This window comes from Caretta caretta, chromosome 1 (assembly GCF_965140235.1).
Source record: "Caretta caretta isolate rCarCar2 chromosome 1, rCarCar1.hap1, whole genome shotgun sequence".
In the NCBI taxonomy this organism is placed as follows: domain Eukaryota; kingdom Metazoa; phylum Chordata; order Testudines; family Cheloniidae; genus Caretta; species Caretta caretta.
Genome location: NC_134206.1, coordinates 16,442,150 through 16,454,708, shown reverse-complemented (window position 1 = coordinate 16,454,708; position 12,559 = coordinate 16,442,150). Strand labels below are relative to the sequence as shown.

Below are 12,559 nucleotides of genomic sequence, written 5' to 3'. Positions count from 1 at the left end.
CATGTGAGGAGCTATTAATGAAACTGGGACTTTTCAGCTTGGAAAAGAGACGACTAAGGGGGGAATATGATAGAGGTCTACAAAATCATGACTGGTGTAGAGAAAGTAGGTATGGAAGTGTTATTTACTTCTTCTCATAACAGGAGAACAAGCGGTCATCAAATTAAATAAATAGGCAGCAGGTTTAAAACAAACAAAAAAGGAAGTATTTTTTCACACAACCCACAGTCAACCAGTGGAACTCATTGCAAGAGGATATTGTGATACTGACACACTATGGCCGTTCTTATTTTCTTAACTCTTTAGAAGTGGTATGGCTCCAGCTGGGGATCTGTCAAGACACACAGTGTATAACTTGGCTGTTTCTGCTGCGAAATACCTGGGCTTTGCTAGGAGTTTCCATTTGGATCATAGCCCCTTTCTCTAAGAGGGGAAGTCCATATCACAGAATTTCATCTCGTTTTATGTCAAAACTAGATGTGGGGCGTGAATCAAAATTGTCCACTCTTCACATCTTTAAACCTTGGGCATGTCTTTGTTTCAGCAACAGGCAGAACCCAGTCCCAGATCTGAACACTAAATCTCTGGCCAAGATTTTCCAAGGTGACTAGTGATTTTAGGCACCCAATCTTAAAGTCTTCACCCTTTGAAGATCAGGACCTCGTAAGGTGTGCCTAGCTGGGCAGCCGAGAAGTGAGACCTCTGTTCCAATCAGTGGCACGGTATGGATCTCGCGCAGGAGAATGGCCAGTTCTGGGTGTTGGCATTATGCTGCTCTTATTTCAGTAAATAGAGGGCACGTGATGTGGTGGCAGGTGTTTTGGTCGCGGCTCGTCACCCTGAGAAGGCGGCGGTGTATCTTGCTGTGGCAATGGCTCACGCCAGAGATCTACCAGAACCTTGATGCGGGCCGCTGGCCAGCAGACAGCACTCTGGGAGGGTGACTTACCAGGTGGCATTTCTGCTCAAGGGCTGTGTGTGTAGCTGGATGTGGGATTCAAAGGCAGAACGGGTAGGTATACAATGGTAAGTGACTTCCAGTGCAGAAGAAGGGAATAGGTAAGGACAGGAACAGATAGCCCCAGGGGAATTGTGAGAGGCAATGGAGGACTATTGGCACCGGTGTTAAGTAGCCTGCATCCACACTGCAAAGTGGCCACAGGCCAGCGATGCTGGAACTCAGGGTGCTGCTGCACCCCTGGCTTGAAGTAGTAATAACATACACCAATACATGGTTTCCATGTTTTCCATCGTCAGCACCCCCACTATAAAAATTGTTCTAGCACCCCTGTTGCAGCCTGAATTAAAAGCAGAACATGGCCTCCAGCTCACACCACCAGCTAGCCTAGACTTACAGCACCAAACTCAGGTCAGAGACTTTTGTGTCTGGATGATAGGCAGGTTAGGGACAACACCTGGGTAAGAGCCTGGATTAAGTCTGCAGTGAAGACAGACTCTCAGACACTTCTTTCCCTCCCTTTCAGATGCAAAAACTGAGGCTGCAAAGTCTCTGTCCCATGGCTATTTGCTGTGTGTGCATTTGTGTGGAAGGCCCAGAACATGTAAATACAAACCCAAGTAGAAAGGTGGCAGAGAGGCAAGTCATCTGTTTGTTTTTTTGGTTAAAGCTTTGTTAAAGCTTGCAACCTGTTCATGTCCAGCTCCCCCACTCTGTTTCATGTCCTTCTTTCCCTGAAGCATGGGGTCTGGCTCTGCTTAATTATGTAAAGAGGATCTCAAAGAGCTCTCCCATGACATCTGGTGTTGCACTGGGAGAAAAAGACTTCAGGAGCAGACTGTGTTTGCATAGACACACCTACTCTGCCTAGATATACAGCATGCTGGAGCTGATTTGCCAAAATGATCAGATCTGGTTGGGTTTGGGCTACAAATCACTCTAGTATTTGAATGCAGGAGCATTGAAATGTCGTTATCCCAATTATCTGAGTAAACGGCAGCAGAACTGTGCTTAGCATGCCCTGATTGAGGGGGTCACCCTAAACTGAACCTCACTTACTAAGCAGGGGGGGTAGGGATGCCAAATCCTACTGAAGGTGAGAGTAGGTGGGGGTTGGTGTACTTTCCCAAGGCTGTAGAGTATGCCTAAGGAGTTCTAGATACCATTAGACCTGTCTTTTTCTAGTGTGCAATGATAGAGAAGATTAGACTTAATTCAGAGTCCTTGTTTCCAGCTGGTGATCCCTCGAGCTGTCTTCATTGTTGGGCAAGTCTAGAGGCAAAGCTTTAGCCTGTGTATGGAAACAGTGAAATGCAGCACAGAAACTGCAGTAGCCATGAGGTTCCCTGCAACTTGCTGAAATCTCTGGAAGTTAGGTTAAGTGGTGGAGCCTCAGCAAGTGATGTTGCAGTGGCCAGTGGAAGCTTTGAGCCAGTTGCAGAAATGGTAGCAGTAGAGGCATTGTTCAACACACACACCCCCGGGAGAGGGGAGCGGGAGGTGAATCCCATGAACACAGCTCTGAATGTTGGGTTTTTGCTAACCAAGGACAGCCAGCTGTGAGGGGTGCAGAGAAGGGAGTGGGGAGTGATGTGTTAAAGGGATGTTTCCATGTGGGAAACTGAGGCAAAGGATACTGCCCAAACACACGGGTTTGCTTATGGTCGCATGCTTTGAATTTGGTTGTGGTGTTTTCCCAGATTAATGCTGGGTTCCCTTTCTGTTGTAATAAAAGTGCTCTTTTGTTATACACAGACTCAGTGCTTGCAAGGGGGAAGTGTTACCTCTGAGGTGCCGAGGGTGGTGTTATGTTTTCCCAGATCACTGGGTTGGGGCTCAAGCTGTTTCTGTTTTGTATTGTTAAGAGGAACCCCTAGACATTAAACCTGGCCCTAGTTGCTGCTGACTTCACCGGGCAGAAGGATTACAATTAGAAAGATTTTAAAGTCTTTTAACATTGATTCTCCTTTATGTGCAGTGCCATTGTGTGCTTTACCTTATTTCCTTCCACACATAGAATCATAGGACTGGAAGGGAACTCAAGAGGTCACCTAATCCAGTCCCCTGCACTCATGGCAGGACTAAGTGTTATCTAGACAATTCCTGGCAGGTGTCTGTCTAACATGCTCTTAAAACCTCCAGTGATGGAGATTCCACAACCTCCCTAGGCAATTTATTCCTGTGTTTAACCCTGGCAGTTAGGAAGTTTTTCCTAATGTCCAACCTAAACCTCCCTTGCTGCAATTTAAGTCCATTGCTGTTTGTCCTATTCTCAGAGGTTAAGAAAAACAATTCTTCTCCCTCCTCTATGTTAGATGTCCTTGTAACAACCTTTTATGTAAAAAAAAACTGGTATCATGTCCCCTCTCAATCTTCTCTTCTCCAGACTAAACAAACCCAATTTTTTCAATCTTCCCTTATAGGTCATCTTTTCTAGAACTTTAATCATTTCTGTTGCTCTTCTCTGGACTTTCTCCAATTTGTCCACATCGTTCCTGAAATGTGGCACCCAGAACTGGACACAACATTCCAGCTGCGGCCTAATCAGCGCGGAATAGAGCTGAAGAATTACTTCTCGTGTCTTGCTTACAGCACTCCTGCTAATACATCCCAGAAGGATGTTGCTTTTTTTGCAACAGTGTTACACTGTTGACTCATATTTAGCTTGTGGTTCACTATGACCCCCAGATCCCTTTCTGCAGTACTCCTTCCTGGGCAGTCATTTCCCATTTTGTATGTATACAACTCATTGTTCCTTCCTAATTGGAGGACTTTGCATTTGTTCTTATTGAATTTCATCCTATTTACTTCAGACCATTTCTCCAGTTTGTCCAGATGATTTTGAATTTTAATCCTATCCTCCAAAGCACTTGCAACCCCTCCCAGCTTGGTATAGTCCGCAAACTTTGTAAGTGCACTTTCTATGCCATTATCTAAATCATTGATGAAGATATTGAACAGAACCAGACCCAGAACTGATCCCTGCAAGGCCCCACTCATTGTGCCCTTCCAGCTTGACTGTGAACCACTGATAACTACTCTCTGGGAACGGTTTTCCAACCAGTGTTGCACTCACCCTATAATAGCTTCATCTAGGTTGCATTTCCCTAGTTTGTTTATGAGAAGGTCATGTGAGACCATATCAAAAGCTTTACTAAAGTCAAGATATACCATGTCTACCGCTTCCCCCCATCCACAAGGTTTGTTACCCCGGCAAAGAAAGCTATCAGGTTGGTTTGACATGATTTGTTCTTGACAAATCCATGCTTAGCTGTTACTTATCACCTTATTATCTTCTAGATGTTTGCAAATTGATTGCTTAATTATTTGCTCCATTATCTTTCCGGGTACAGAAGTTAAGCTGATTGGTCTGTAATTCCCCGGGTTGTCCTTATTTCCCTTTTTATAGATGGGCACTATGTTTGCCCTTTCCCAGATTTCTGGAATCTCTCCCGTCTTCCATGACTTTTCAAAGATAATAGCTAATGGCTCAGATATCTCCTCAGTCAGCTCCTTGTGTGTTCTAGGATGCATTTCATCAGGCCCTGGTAACTTGAAGACATCTAACTTTTCTAAATAATTTTTAACTTGTTCTTTCCCTATTTTAGCCTCTGATCCTACCTCATTTTCACTGGCATTCACTATGTTAGACATCCAATCACCACCAACTTCTTGGTGAAAACTGAAACAAAAGTCATTAAAAGAACCCCTGTCATTTCCACATTTTCTGTTATTTCCTACCCCATCATTGAGTAATGGGCCTACCCTGTCCTTGGCCTTCCTCTTGCTTCTAATGTATTTGTAGAATGTTTTCTTATTACCCTTTATGTCTCTAGCTAGTTTGATCTTGTTTTGTGCCTTGGCCTTTCTAATTTTATCCCTACATACTCGTGTTATTTTTTTATATCCATCCTTTGTAATTTGACTTAGTTTCTACTTTTTGTAGGACTGTTTTTTGTTTTTTAGATTATTGAAGATCTCCTGGTTAAGCCAAGGTGGTCTCTTGCCAGACTTCTGATCTTTCCAGGCAGTGGGGTAGTTTGCTCTTGTGCCCTTAATAATGTCTCTGTATAATAATAATAATTAGTTCATCTGTCCATCTCCATGCATTTTCTTACAGTGAGGCCCATAGCCATGTATCAGTACCACTTTCCTCAAAGCCCTCTTGGAAATGAGGCAGGTTGGTCGTTCAGTCACAGCAGGCAGTTCTGGGTTCTCTTCCTATCTCTGTGTCAGGCTTCCTGCATTACCTTGGGCCAGGTGCTTAGGCCAAGATTTTTAAACCTGGGCATCTAAAGTTAGGCATCGCAGATCCAGCCAAATAAGTGGCCTGATTTTTCGGAAGTGCTGAGAGCACCCGCAGCTCTGACTCCTATCTGTTATTGTCGAACATCCAACACTATGGCCACGTGTACTGTGCAGGCACGTTAGTAATGCCTACTTACCTGCCAAATGTTGTAGCATATGTGTGTGGGGACTGTGTGGGGTTGGAAGCCCTGGTAATAAAGCTGTCAGCATTCCTTTAACCCAATAACTGAATTCTGCCCTCATTTATACCCCTTCGACTGCACAAAGCTTGATGGGCCCTAAAGCACATACTGTATTAAAAAAAGGAGGCAGGTTTTTCTTGTAAACATTCAAATGGGTCCCGTTCATAGTAAAGTCTACCTTTGGCCTGTGTGGCTTAATGGATGTCTTTTGTTTCCCCCAGCAGGACTATTTGTCTTGCTTTTTATCACCTCACTCAAACTCCTGTTAAAAGGCCTGTAATTAAAGAGAAGCTCACCTGGGAATGGGTGACAAGGGATGGCTCACTTGATGTTTACCTCTTCTGTTCATTCCCTCTGGGGCACCTGGCATTGGCCACTGTTGGAAGATAGGATATTGGGCTAGATGGACCATTGGTCTGACCCAGTATAGCCGTTCTTATGCTCACCTTGAGCAAACAAAGTCCTTCTGTGCTAGGAAGAAGATTGGACTCGAGAGGTGTGTGTTGCCTCTTTCACTCCTCGATTTACTGAACATTCCTAAACTTTGCTCCCCTCTTGGCCACTTTGCCTCATGTTGTCTCAGTGAATGAGGTTCAGATTGTGCTGTCTCCCAGGTGGACCATTCTCTCCCAGTTTTGATGTACCCTTTGCTAGTAGAGATAGGCCTGAACAGCAATTCCCCTCTTCCCCCCACCCCAAATAAACTTTAGGAACGTTCTGACTCAGATATGAATCTGGACCCAAGTTTTATGATTTGGGCCTCCCTCTATTCCCTAGTGATGGCTGAACTGCTCTGAATCCTAGTTCACACTTTCTTTAGTTTAGGCCCTTTATTTGCCGTGCTATGCCATGGGCCACCCGTATAAATGTACAGGTCCAGGAGCCGTGATCGATTCTCCGCTAGGCTCAGATGCTTCTGAATTCAAATGCTCTGGAAACCTGGGAGGCTTCTTGTGTAGTCAGGGCCCAGGAAGGAGGCTTTTGCAGCTTCCGAGCCAAAGCAAAGACGTGTGTGGGGAGGTGGTGGGAGATGTTGGGAGTTTGCAAGGGTGAAGCTATGGGGAAGGAGGGTTATGGCGAACTTTGCTCAGGGCAAAGGCATAAGAGGGAGCTTGCAGAAGCCTGATGAAATAGGTGATACAGCATTGTAGGGAGCCTGCATATGAAGGGAATGTCAGTAGGAGATATAATCATGGGGTTCATGGGAGTGTGGTGGAAGGATGGGTCTGAACTTAGGAGGCGAAGGGGAGGGAAATGGAGCCAAAGGCTTTGCCAGGGAGGCCACAGTGAAAATGAAAGGTTTGGAGAAGATCCTGTTGAGGATTCATAAGTTCTGATACATTCTTAAGCCTAAAGGAGCCTTTCAGGCTGCCCTGGAATTTGCTCCTCTCTTTCATAGGAGCAGATACTGCAACTGTGGAGGGAGCTGGACTCTCCTTAGGAGACACTTTGCAGAACTGGGCCCATGCTTGGAGCTGTCCAGTTATTTATTTTTCTAGCCCCCTTTACCTCTTACCCCTTTGTTTCTCTGCTTGCATTTTCAAGCTTGAGTGTCCAGTATTGTACATGCCAAGCTCCCTCCCTTTCCTTGTTCAACAGACATCTAGAAGCCCACCTCTGCCATGAGGTATTCCAGCTCTGGTGCCCAAACCCCACAGCGTGCATGCTCTGCTTTCTGCTTGTTTTTAACATGTGCCTTCGAACACTGAGTTAGGGACCCATTGACTGGTCCCTGTGGTTCACCCACTGTACAATGCTGCATACACCCGTGGGGCTGTGTAATGTTACCCCTTTCGGTGGTCAGCCAATGTTCTGGGCCTTGCAGGGTTGTTTCTGCTTAGTAATGAGAAATTGATGCTGTGAGTCAGGTTTATTCTTGATGTAATCTTGCTTATTTACAGAAATGTACACACAGCCCTATTTCCCTGAACACAATAGAAACAAACGGAGGCAATTACCTTGCTCAGAAATCCCCAGGTCTGCGACTCTAGAGTGCCCTCTGCCCAAGAAGCTTCATTTTTGAGCTTCCTCTCAGGGTCATGTCCACAACTACTTCTCCTGGCTTTCTGCCTCCAACACACACAGGCTACAGCCAATATCCTAGTTCCTGAATTTGCTGCTAGGGAAATCCCTTAGTCCTACGCGGCTTACCTCTGTCCTGCAAACAGCCTAGTGCCTTGGGCAGCTTCAGCTATTTTTACTACATAAAGGGACTTGATCACACCTTCTTTTGAGACAGAAAGAGTGTGCTTGGCTCACACATTGGCTTTAACAAGGTCTATGGTTGTCTTTGGGTGCAAGACTCTGCAGATGTCAGCCATTAGCACCTCTCAGCATAATGAAAAGGAGTACTTGTGGCACCTTAGAGACTAACCAATTTATTTGAGCATAAGCTTTCGTGAGCTACAGCTCACTTCATCGGATGCATACTGTGGAAAGTGTAGAAGATCTTATTATATACACACAAAGCATGAAAAAATACCTACTCCCACCCCACTCTCCTGCTGGTAATAGCTTATCTAAAGTGATCACTCTTCTTACAATGTGTATGATAATCAAGTTGGGCCATTTCCAGCACAAATCCAGGTTTTCTCACCCCTCCCCACACACAAACTCACTCTCCTGCTGGTAATAGCTTATCTAAAGTGACCACTCTCCTTACAATGTGTATGATAATCAAGGTGGGCCATTTCCAATACAAATCCAGGTTTTCTCACCCCCCCCCCCCACAAACTCACTCTCCTGCTGGTAATAGCTTATCCAAAGTGACCACTCTCCTTACATTGTGTATGATAATCAAGGTGGGCAATTTCCAGCACAAATCCAGGGTTTAACAAGAACGTCTGGGGGGGGGGGGGGAAACTAGGGGAAATAGGCTACCAGAGTGGCTTAGTCATTATGCAAGGTAGCCTATTTCCCCTTGTTTTTTCCTACCCCCCGCCCCTCAGACATTCTTGTTAAATCCTGGATTTGTGCTGGAAATGGCCCACCTTGATTATCATACACAATGTAAGGAGAGTGGTCACTTTGGATAAGCTATTACCAGCGGGAGAGTGAGTTTGTGTGTGTGTGGGGGGGGTGTGTGTGTGAGAAAACCTGGATTTGTGTTGGAAATGGCCCACCTTGATTATCATACATATTGTAAAAGGAGAGTGATCACTTTAGATAAGCTATTACCAGCAGGAGAGTGGGGTGGGAGGAGGTATTTTTTCATGCTTTGTGTGTAAATAATAAGATCTTCTACGCTTTCCACGGTATGCATCCGATGAAGTGAGCTGTAGCTCACGAAAGCTCATGCTCAAATAAATTGGTTAGTCTCTAAGGTGCCACAAGTATGCCTTTTCTTTTTGCGAATACAGACTAACACGGCTGCTACTCTGAAACCTCTCAGCATAATATTATTATTGTTTATTTGTATTACGGTAGGGCCGAGGAGCCAGCTGAGAACAAGGTCCCTCTGTGCACACTGTACAAACACAGAGTGGTCGATAGTCCTAGTTCTGCAGGGTTTATAATCTAAGGGTATGTCTGGACTACAACCAGGCGGTGTGATTGCAGCATATGTGGACATACCCCAGCTAGCTCAAAGCCAGCTTGAGTAACAATAAAGTCCCAGTGTAAAGCTCTGCCCTTATGGGACCTAGGTACAGCCTCAGGAGACCAGCTGGTGCCCTGGCTTCACTGCTATTGTTACTCCAACTAGCTTTGATCAAGCCAGTTCGTGTCTGAATAGGCGTGCTAACCACGCCTTCCGCTTGCAGTGTAGACATACCTCAAAGGGCAATATCAATATAATAAAGAATTGAAGCCTCCATGTTACTAGTGCTGGCCCAGGTATTTGCAGCTGATGCTTCATGCAGGGTTCTGGAGAAAGCTGTAATGGGAGGATTTTGCTTGTGTGTAGACTAGACGCTGCAAGATCTGGCCATGACTGCAGTTAAAGTACTTTCACAGCAGCCTGCATTCATCTCTGCACTGGATTCATTCTTCAGATTGCTTTGTGAGACACTGTATGATATTCTCTCTATTAAAATCTATTAGAATAAATGTAACCATCTGTGATAACAACTTAGATAATGAAGAAATGCTGTTAGAACAAAAAGGGTGATCACTTTAATGGACAAAGCTGCCCTCAGGATTGCGGGGGATGCTTTGGAGTTCGGTACTGAAAGAAACTCTCCAGTTGGGTCTGTGAGTGGAGGAGGGGAGGAAGTTGTGGGGGAATGGACTTCAGTTCTTTAGGTATGTCATGGAGGAGCCATTCTGGCTTCAGTCCTCACTGTCTTGTGGCACCCGTGCAGTGGGCTAGAGGTTGATGTGATGCCAGCACTGTGGATTGCAGGGCATTTTGCTCACTTCCATTTTTATTTTGACCAGTGGTGGCTGTTCTGTTATTAGTCAAAGAATAAGGTCTTGAAAGGGAGACGTGCTGACCTCTATATTCTGTTGTGAGAGAGAAACTTCCCCCCATCCATGCCCTCGTATCTGCAAAGTGCAGGAGAGGGATTGATCCCGCAAACTGGTAGCAGCGCCATGGAACTGCAGTGCCCTAATATGGGTCCCAGGAGTGAACCCTACAGCAGCGCTTGTCTAAAGGTGTGGCGTACAACTCTCTCATACCTGTAAGGTAATACAGGAAGAGCAAATAGCAGGTGCCATTGAAGGGGTGAAGGTGGGGTGGGGCAGGTAATGTTCTCCTTTCTTAACATCGTCCAGGGCACCATTTTACTTTAGCCAATATTTTCCTAACATTAGAGGTCTCAATTCCTAGCTATGGAAGGCCCCAGAGTACTGGATGCCTGCAGCTAGTGTTGACTTTGGTGTACGTTGCACATGCTCAGCACTTCTGAAAATCAGGCCCCTCCCTTGGGGATTTCCATAAGCTCTCAGTGGTGTCTGAACTTTGCTCCCACTGAAGTCAGCGGTGAGAATATTTCAATTTAGGTGCCTATGTTAATCACCCCAGTTTGTGCTTTTATTTATTTGCCTCATTTTTCAAATGATAACTCTTTTTGATCCTGATTCAGGAAAACACTTAAGCATATGCTTCACTTTAGGCACACGCATAGTCCCAGTGACTTCCACTGGGACTATTCAGGTGGTTAACTTTAAGCATGTGCTTAAGGCAGGGGTAGTCAATTTTTTTTTTTTTGTCAAGGTCCAAATTTCTTGGGCAAGGTCTAATCAAGGTCCAGACTCCAGAGAAAATAATAATAAAAAACAACAATGATGATAAAAAGTAAATAAAAAGATTTCAGGGTCCGTTCAAAAGCATCTGGCAGTCTGGATTTGGCCCCCGGTCCACCTATTGACTACCCCTGGCTTAAGGGCTTTGTTGAGTCAAGGGCCTAGAGCAGTATTTCTCAACCTTTTTGATACCAGGGCCCGGTTTGCTGCCTTCCTAAACTGTGTCAGGGAGATCTCAGGACCAGCACCGGTCCACAAACCAGTTGTTGAGAAACACTGGCCTAGGGTACGTCTTCACTACCTGCCGGATCGGCGGGTAGTGATCGATCAATCGGGGATTGATTTATCGCATTTCGTCTAGACACGATAAATCAATCCCCAAATCAATGCCTGTACTCCACCTTGGCAGGAGGAGTAAGCGGAGTTGACGGGGGAGCTGCTGCGGTCGACTCGCCGCCATGAGGATGGCCAGGTAAGTCGAACTAAGATACTTCGACTTCAGCTACGCGAATAGAGTAGCTGAAGTGGCGTATCTTAGTCCGACCCCCCCCCCCAGCAGTGTAGCCCAGGCCCTAGAGTAAATAGATGGCTGGTGAGGAATTGTGGAGGATTCCCTTGCCCCAGCGTAATAATATTCTGTAGTCTTACATGCCTAACAGATGAAGTTGAGACTTTTCCCTCCAATTTCTCTGAGGTAATTGGTATGCAGCCATGGTCAGAGGCAGGCTTTAGGGCTAGAAAGAAGAATGACTTCTGTTGTGATAAATGGGTCTACAAGTTTATCCTAACTGGGAACTCAATGGTAGAAAATACATGAAAGTTCATGAGCTGTCACAATAACCTGTAATAACAAATGTCAATGGGAAAAGGTACGAAAGGGAGATAGACTGAACTCGTCCAAATAGGCTACTGATACAAGTCAAGGACTGTGTTAAGATCATGCCTGGTAAACAAGAAATTGTGGGTTTGGAAATGAGTGAAAATAAATAAAGGAAGGGGTTTGGCACCCACCACTTCCTTTGTGGGTCCTAAAAGTATGAGAAGAACAGATTGCACCTACTAGAGCAAGCTTCACCATCATGGCTGCCACCCCCACCCTCTCCTGGGATCCCAGCCCTTCTTTCTCCTAATCCCGAGGGCTATCCTGACCAGACTGAGCCAGAGAGACCCAGGTGATATTCGCAAAAAGAAAAGGAGTACTTGTGGCACCTTAGAGACTAACCAATTTATTTGAGCATGAGCTTTCGTGAGCCACAGCTCACTTGGCATCCCTACCAGCTCCAGCAGAATCCCAATCACCAACTGAGATGATATGGGATCAGAGTTAACAGCAGCAATAACAGCAGCTCCAGCTCATCTCAACCAACTTCTCTTTGCCTCAAAAGGACAGTTATTGCCATGTTGATACCATCTGAGACTGTCAAACAAGGAGGTTTTTCCTCCTATAAACTTTCTCCAGCTAAAGGGAGAGGGAAGAAGGGATGGTGTTAAAATGGGAGCCTTATTCCATACTTCACATTCCAAATGTTTTAACTATTTTTTCCTTCTTTTCTTTATCTTTAATAAAAGGTTAAAAGGATGCTGAAGGGTGTGTTTGCTGTGATACTAAGAAGGCTGCCTTCTCCGCATATCCAACCCCAAACCTTGCGTAACACTGGTTAATGTTGGACAGTGACTGGGTTATGTTAACACTGTTAGACGATAGAGTGCGTCTCAATTAATACAACACCTCTTCCATCATGGTATCTCTACTGCTCCTACCTAGAGGAAAATGGTTTCTTCCTATTTTGTTTAAAGCTTGTCAAAAGTTCATTCTTCTCCTCTTGGCTGCTGCTGTTCAGTTTTATTTTAAATCACTCTACTCTTCGTTCTCCTGGCTCCAAAAGCTCAGTTTTTAGTCATGTTATGGCCCACACAACTGCAG

The 12,559-nt window shown here is 45.2% G+C and overlaps 1 protein-coding gene across 3 annotated transcripts in view; it reads left to right on the top strand.

Moving 5' to 3' along the window:
- The window catches only part of GDPD4 (glycerophosphodiester phosphodiesterase domain containing 4), a 105,963-nt gene that overhangs the window by 13,281 nt on the left and 80,123 nt on the right, over positions 1-12,559 (top strand). The gene's annotated exons all lie outside the window — the stretch shown is intronic.